Below are 8,809 nucleotides of genomic sequence, written 5' to 3'. Positions count from 1 at the left end.
CTACGCGAAGATTTTGGTAAAAGACACGAAAGAATGGGGAAGTAATGGGCACAAAAAATTGAGAACGAATTGTTGCTGTCTTCGAAGTCCCCAGTGAGAGATCTTTGATATAAACAACCACAAGTCTTAAAGCATATTCTCTGCAAAAATAATTATACAACTTTTTAATTTGATTTGGTTGATTCCAAATGCTCGAGTAGCTTTTAGATGCTATGTCCAAGAATGGCATGTCCTGCGACTTTGAAATTAGAAAACGAATTGCGTAAACGGTCTTGTCGTATAAGGTATTTAAGCGTCATCCCACACAGAGCACGGAAAGTAGCAAAGATTGGTTTTGGTTTTGTGGGGCTTAACGTCCCAAGGCGACTAAGGCTATGAGAGACGACGTAGTGAAGGGCTCCGGAAATTTCGAACACCTGGGGTTCTTTAACGTGCACTGACATCGCACAGCACACGGGCCTCTAGAATTTCTCCTCCAAAGAAATTCTAGCCGCCGAAGCCCGGATCGAACCCGCGTCTTTTGGGTCAGCAGCCGAGCACCATAGACAAAGAGATCAGGGACTGACATTTATGATTTGCGCCACGAGAAAAGAAAACACCAATGCGCTTTAGCAACCTACACATTCAACGCAATAAGTCATACTTCGCTCATAGAAAAAATCTGAAGCTGAAAGGGATAGCTTCACGAACGAAGGGGTCGCAAATTGTGTAATTACAAAATGCGCTTGTAGAAAAGGTGCCGCAGTAACCAAATACAAATAATTTTAGAGAGTACCATCAATTACTGTTAAAATTAGTGGACCACTAACGTCCAGCGGAAAGGAGCGCCGCAGCTCATGACATCGCGAAAGATAGGATGTCTAGAAAAATTCCAAAATGTACTGCCTCCTTACAGGACGTACACAGCCTGGTACACGGCGGTTTTAGTCCGGCAGCCAACGTTCGTAAAAAAATGTATATTTGAAGTAATTGTAACGCTATTTCTAACAGTGCCTGTATTTTGTAGCCTGTACCATTGATAAGGAGCTTCGCACAGCAGACTGACCACTGGTACGCAGCTTATTGCAACGGTTCTCGAAGTGCCGTGCAGTGACTACGTGTGTAAGTGGAAAGGTTCGCGCAGCGTCTGATGTCGCGCATCATTTCATGCCTGAACTAAGGCCTCCAAGGGTTTACGGAGCGCCCTGGGGTCGACACTGGAGCTGCTTCGCAACAGCTTTATATACTGACTTGAACTAGCCTACAAAACTGTTCCAGATGCTTCAGGAAATGGCTCACCCGTCATTCTTGCTTGATGGGACTGTGATGTGCGGAGATAGCTTCGGTTAAAAAGATGGTTGGTTGGTTGGCCTCAAGATCCAGCAGCTTCCGGCTGACCGCACCCTGTCGTAGCTCGCTTCTTCTTCTATCGATGCACGAGAGTACGTTCGGAGAAAAAAAAAAAGAACAGCAGCAGGCAGCTTCAGATTCCGTGTACCTGAAAGCAGCAAGCAGCAAGCAGCTCTTGCTGCAAGCAGCTCTTAGCAAGCAGCTCATTCCCATATTTTTCCAAATGGCAAAGCGCAACAAGTAGACCAATTGAATTCACCAGCGTAAAACACTTATATTGACAACATCTATGTTAGTCTAGTTCTTGCTATTTCCAATAGATGGCGCGAATTTTGCCATTTTTTTCCTAGAAAGAGCTATTTTACGGGAGTTTTGCGGGCTTTATAAGAGGCCGGTACTTTTAGTTCAACGTTTCACGACAAATTTGGGAACACTGTTTTTGGATGATGTGGTGTGAGGCTATATCCTGTTCTTTGCTATTGCTGTCGCCACTGCTCAGAGCCGGTTCGTCATCGCGATGACGCACCCACGTAAACCACAAACGAAGAATACTACAGCCGTCATAGGTCGAAGTTCAGATGTCGAGATCAGTTAAGAAACTTTCGTACCGTTTTAGCCAAAAGTATTGCAGCAACGCTGGTATGTTTCTTAGCCGCGTAGTGAAGCACTTAATTTGGCAGCACTTAAGCTCTGAGTTTGTCTAAAATACTGTGAACTCTAGCACTCACGTTCTGACACCTCTACATCTTTAAGGGTGACGTAAAGGCTCCACTTTACTGTTTTGAACTAAAAACCTGCTGCTTGGTTACTTATGGCAAAAGGGGTACGACTAGGTGGTCCTGGTTAGCGCAGGGCCGAAATAGTTGGAGGGCATTAAGAAAGGCGTTTTGCCTACATTGCACTTTTCGGTTCCCTTTTAGGATAATATTCCGTCCGTTTGAAGTGTGCATCTCCGTCAGTTTATCTACAGCGCTCCTAAATTTAAATGACTGGCCTAGAAAAGTGTTGAATATGTGCCGTCGGTATTTTCTTATTACGTTTATATTCACACGCCAAGCACACCACCGGTGTAGTCACACGCATTGTATCGTCCATGGTCTGTGTCAATGGAACTCTGTGTGCGGCGTGAGCTTGCAGCTCCGCGTATTTATTGCTGCAGTGAGTCATTCAGGGTGGCAGCCCATTACGGGCTATGCTGCGCTTTACCCAGCCTTCTTGGCCACAACCAGTAAAAAAACATCATGACCGGAGCACAAATTCCCACAAAAATTTTTCATGTTACAAACATGGCAATGCGCCCTAACATCTCCTGTTGTAATGTCTACCAAGGACGTCAATGAATAGTCATCATGTTTTTGCGGTGTAAAGATGCAGTGCCACCGGGATGTTTTACGGACGATAATACTTTTCTGTGCAGCCTTTCAGCGACATGCTCCGAAATGCCTAAGTGAGGCAGACCATCCGTTCCTGTGTTGGTCAGACCTTCTTTACATACTTGTGCTGAGTATACTGGAAAACTATTTCGCATCCTACTTGTAACCAATCGCTGTGCACTAGGATTTCATCCACAAGCAATAGTTCTAATGACACGCGAAAGTAGTGGCCTACAGTGCTGCGGGATCATTATGTACGGAGCAGGCGTAGTTCACCATCCCTCGTGCAGTTGATGAAGCACAGATAACTAAACGCACCAGTTTCGGATACCCCTCATCGTAACTCTGCTTTAAAATACGCCACTCGTATCAGCCCAAAGTTGGAGTGCAGCAGACTGACACTGAAGCTTTCGAGTTCAAAATTAACCGCTAAGCATGGCTTAGTGCGGGATTTTCTTCAAGAAATCAAAGCGTAAAATATACAAGCAACGTGGAGACATCCGTCCTAAAATCATAGTTATTTTTACGTATGCTTTAATAGCGAGGGCTCTTATAAACAAAGCAGTCGGAATATGCAGATCCTGGCGCATGGCTTTGGACGGACTGAATCGTTTTGGCAAGATTAACTTGTTGGAGTCTAAGATCGAGCATGAGTATTCTAGTTCAGGGCGAACTAGAGTAAAATAGTTGGGAATTTCTACACAAAGTGCGCCAGTCGCAGCATACGTTTTGTAGAAAAAAGGACAAGATGTGCTTCATTGGTTACGTTCATAATGTGGGTTGCCCAGGAGAGATCATGTGTTAGGTAATTCCTCTTTATTTCTAGTCAATAGATGCGCGTGATCTTGAAACGGCGCATGTGGCGTAGTGTGGAGTAGGAAATAGTTTACTAACAGATTCCGTGGACGTCTTGGTGATTCCCATATTGGAGTGTTCGTAGTATGCCGTCTAAAGCACCCGTACCATTTGCTCCAATGCACCCCGACTTCATTAAGTCTTCAGCGACTTAATTTCGGAAATTAGGATGGACACCTCTGCACGAGGTCTGAATTCATGTCACCATCGTCGTCCGTTCTCTCCTCCCCTTTTCTTCACCTCCTCTACCCCCGGTCTCCATCTCTGCTTACTTTATCAATCCAGCAAAAGTTCTCACCGGGAATGCTTTTGGATACTGGCACGAGAATGCCGGATCAAATCTCGTTCCCTACTGCCGCGTTCCGATTCAAGCAAATACAAAATAAGCGCGTATGCTGTGCAACGGAACTGCGCCACAATGAACCCAAGGCGGTCAAAATCAATATGGAGCTATACACTGCAGCGCCCCTGTCTGTCTTCTTTCACTCCCTTCACTATCTCTTTGTTCGCGGCGCGGTGGAGGTGTCCACCTAGAGTGAGACGCTGTAGCTTCTCTACTCTAATAGCCAATTTTTCTCTCCTCATTATTCTCAACCCGTCCATTTGCTTTCTTGCACGCGCGACGCACGACCGATTACTGTTCAGATCTACTCAGAAATACTAAACAGTTCGGTTTACAACAGAATTTCGCCGCCCCACTTACCGCCTCAATTGGCATCACCCCAAAGGAAAACCTCCGTTGAAATTTGAATGTACACAGCGCTGTCGGCTTAGACGTGTCATCAGGAATTTACGTCCTACAAATGATTGCCTGCATTTGAATTAAATCTTTGACAATATCTGCATTTACCTTTATTTATTTAGTGCCTTTTTATTGGATGCGGCTGAAGTGGCTTTCGCATATGGAGAAAAAATTGCTATACATTTTATAGTTTTGATAATGGAGAGAACATCTGATGGCTTTTTCCTTACTCTTCGCTTTCTTCGGCAGCTATGCAATGTTAAGTCTCAGCGCCCGTCCGTACCTTTCGGCATCGCCGTGTATGATCTCGACTACGGGGACTTCTCGAACACGTGTGGTGCGATGAACAAGTACGGGGCTTTCTCGCGGCTGCACGGTGTCCGCATCATCCTCAACTTCTTCAGGACAAGGTTCAATCGTGTTAGATTTAGTAGCCTGCCAGCGGCTCGTCACATGACATTGCTTCACAGACTGCTGCCTATGGAACTTATGACGATTTGAATTAAAACCGTATTATGAGAAGCAGTGTTGCGTTTTTAATTGTCGTCACAGATGTGATACACAACATACAGGAGTGGGAGAAGGCGCGATGGGCAACGTTACGGTGTTTCGACCGAAAAACCTGTATCCATGATAGCTACGAGGATGTCAGCTATAAGCCAAGAGCAGTTATTGTTTTATTCATTCGCAAGTATTCCATTTCTGCAGGTTCCGTTTCTGTTGATTAAGCAAAAGTAGTGTTCATGAATAGCAGGTCATGCTGGTGAAAGCAAGCTTGAAGTCAGGCACCATTGCTTATGCTCTGAGTGATCACATACCAATATTCATATCTGTCAATCTTGCTCCGATTTCTCAACGACAACCCGACCAAATGTCATTTTATCGAGTTATAAATCATCACACGTTATGCGAGTTCAAGGAACGCTTATCTATTGTTAACTGGGAACATGTTTTTGAGGAAAGCGACCCTGATGAAGCATACGCAAAATTTTTAGAGATTGTTACTGACATTTATAATGCTTCCTTTCCACTTAAGAAATTCTCCCAGTCAAAGAAATGTAAGAAACCATGGGTCGACAAAGACATGTTGCAGTTGATAAGAAAACGCGATAAACTTTACAGAGTGTTTTTACAAAGTAGATGTCCTGAAGCACTGAAAACATTCAAAAAATTTAGGAACTTCGTTACAAAGCAACTTCGCGTCGCTAAAAAGCAATATATTTATAACCGATTTAATTCAACTGGTAGACAATCTGAAAAAGTTTGGAAGGTTTTAAAATCTATCTTCAGTAATTCTTCCGAACTGACCACAAAAATTAATCATGAAGGCATTGAATTAAAAGGTTCTGATCTAGCAGATGCCTTTAATGACTACTTTCTTTCCTTTGCTGACACATCAAGCGGCGACGTAAATCTTTCCTATATGAGTGCCAGAAATAGTGAAACAATATTTTTAACACCGGTTACAGTAAATGAAGTAATTACAGAATTTTTAGCGCTTAATAATAGTAAAGCTACAGATGCGTCAGGTTTTCAGATACAGCCCATAAAATTTACTATCGACATTCTTGCACCTTCCCTCGCCCATATCTTGAACCTATCCTTAGTTTCCGGTGTTTTTCCGCGTCTTATGCAAAGGGCAAAAGTCACAGTAGTGTATAAAAAAGGAAACAAAAATGAAATGGGAAACTATCGCCCGATATCAATCTTACCTGTGTTTTCCAAAGGCCTCGAAAAAGTTATTCTTAAACGGCTATCCTCCTTCACTGAAAGATGTAACATTATCACTACCGCTCAATATGGGTTTCGTAAAAATAGGTCGACTGAGTTAGCTCTCCTTGCTCAGAAAGAATTCATACTAAAACATTTTGAATCCAAAAACATGGTACTTGGTTTATTTTTAGATTTTTCAAAGGCGTTTGACCTTGTTCATCACTCTGTGCTGCTTAAAAAATTAGACCACTACGGTATTAGAGGCATAGCCCATATGCTGATTTTCTCATACTTGCGACATAGATCTCAGTTTGTTAGTATTGCCGGTGAATGCTCCCAGTTGAAAGCGGTAGCTTCTGGCGTTCCGCAAGGGAGCATTTTGGGTCCGTTTCTTTTTGTTCTTTATATTAATGATATTGTACGCATCGATAGCACTGCTAAGTACATAATTTATGCAGATGACACTAGTCTGTTTTTTTCGGGTACTTCAACGGCTGATCTCGCAAATCGAGCTAATAAAACCTTAAAAGAAATAAATACTTGGACTGCTGATAATCACTTAAGAATTAACGTTAGTAAAACTGCAGCCGTCATGTTCCACCCACGTCACAAACACTTTGAACTTCCTCTAATTGAATTAAACAATACCAGAATAGAATTTGTGCAGTCTGTGAAAACTCTGGGCGTTTACTTTGCAGAAGATATGTCGTGGAATGACCATATTAATTACGTCGTTCAGAAACTTTCCAGAACAGTTGGTATCATGCGCCGCCATTGCTTTAATTTTCCTACGTCAGTCAACATGTTACTTTATCACTCTTTGTTCTCTTCCATAGCCAGCTACGGATGTATGGTGTGGGCAACAACAACAGCTGAAAATATTAACAAACTCACTGTCTTACAAAAACGTATTATACGCATTGCATGTAAAGTGCCGTATTTCTTCCACACTGCGAGCCTTTTCCACCGACACAGCGTTATTCCAATGAAATCCATGTATAACTATAGGCTGTGCTATAAATATAAACTCGCCATAATGAAAAATGATGACTTCTTACTTACACTTGCTAGGTTAGAGCAAAGCAGAACTGTGTATGATACCCGCGCAGCAGAGCCTTGGAATGTTAAGAAATGCCGTACAAACTATGGCAAACAAATGTTGCAGCATACCTTACCGACACTTCTGAACCAGTTGTACTGCCACAAGAATCTTGATGTCTCCAATATTTCTCTGAAAGAATTGCCCCAAATATTCGTGTAGTTTCTTTTTTTCTTGCTATTACCATTTTGAGTGCACCTGTCAGTTCTGCTGTCCTCTATTTTCTCCTCCCTGTGTTTGCCTTTATAGTCTCTTTGACCTAATATAGTTCTTTTTTCTTTTACAAGCAGAATGTACTGCTTACTGAACGTACATGTGTCATTCTATGTACAGAACATACACGAGTTTTTTCTTACTATTTGTTTGATGTCCTATTCCGCCGCCGTAAATGCTGCACTGTAAGAGGAAGCCAGGACCTCTCAAGCTGTCTATACAGCTTTTTCCCTGGCTGTCCTCGCAACACCTAGTTGCGGAAATAAACCTTCAAACCTTATGAATAGCAGCTTGAGCATATCCGCCTAGAGGAAAGAGAACAATAAGTGTACCTTTTCGCTGCTCACCCAAGCAGTAGATCCTAAACGATTATTCAGAAGACGAAAGTTTCCGGGACACTTAATTACGTTACGCTTTCTGAAAGTGGTAGCACAGAAGTGTGAATGAAACTGTCTGCTTTTCCTCCTCTCCTCTTTCAGTGCTGCTCACCTCATGCAGACCACAATTCTCCACTTCTGCGACACTTCACTTGCGGGGATTTTTCACTTCAGAAGACACGGGTGGCGTTGATCCTGGCTTCATTTCAACCTGGTACTCGGAGTTCTCTAGACCCCTCTACACACAACCCAGATGAGCTGCAGTCTGTCATCGAGCCCGCCACTGCCATGTCGGTCGTGTCACGTGACGAGCGCACCGGCAAACTCGGCCATATGTCACGTGGTCTGATGGCGTCACACACCTCGGCGTCCAATCAGAGCTCGGCCACGTTACGTGCCGACGGCTGCATACCAACTCTGCCCTGTCTGGTGGTTTTATGAGATCACAAACTCCGGCGACTAATCAGCCCTCGGCCATGTTTCGTTACACTGTGGCGCCATTATGGTTTAAAAAAACGAGAGAATTTGAAGGTTAACCAGCCCGTCTTTCTTAAGTGATGAGGATTCTAGTGCCATCACATTAATGCAACGCGCCCTTGGTAACGTTAGAAGACAGGCGGACAAAGAGTATGTTAGGGAAGGAGCAAGAGTTGTATTTTATAGCTCAAATCAAAACGAGAGAATGAACACGGTCACTGCAATGAGAAGGCAAACATAGTAAGGAGAGGCACAATGTCAGGTGGGCGAATTAAATTAGGAAGTTTGCAGGGACAAGTTGACTGCAGCAGGCGCATGACCGGCAGAAGAATGAGGCCTTTGTCTTGTGTGTGGACTTAGCTGAACACAATGAATGTCTTCGACGCTTGCCACATTCCAGGCGTCCGAAGCTGAGCCAAACGATCATATAGAGGAGAAATTTCACCAATAAGTCACTTTTGAAGGCATCTGAGCTTAAATGCTCCCTTTAGGAGCTTTCTAAAACATTTCTTTTTCATTTCCGAACACAGCTATGTTCGTAGACGACTATGCCACTTTCTTGAGATAACAGTACAATCTGGAAAGATTTACGAACGCCTTATATAAGAGCACTTTAGCTCTGAAGTCGAAG

This window comes from Amblyomma mixtum, chromosome 4 (assembly GCF_055824585.1).
Source record: "Amblyomma mixtum isolate Tamu chromosome 4, ASM5582458v1, whole genome shotgun sequence".
Taxonomy (NCBI): Eukaryota; Metazoa; Arthropoda; class Arachnida; order Ixodida; family Ixodidae; genus Amblyomma; species Amblyomma mixtum.
This window is presented reverse-complemented; position numbering follows the sequence as displayed.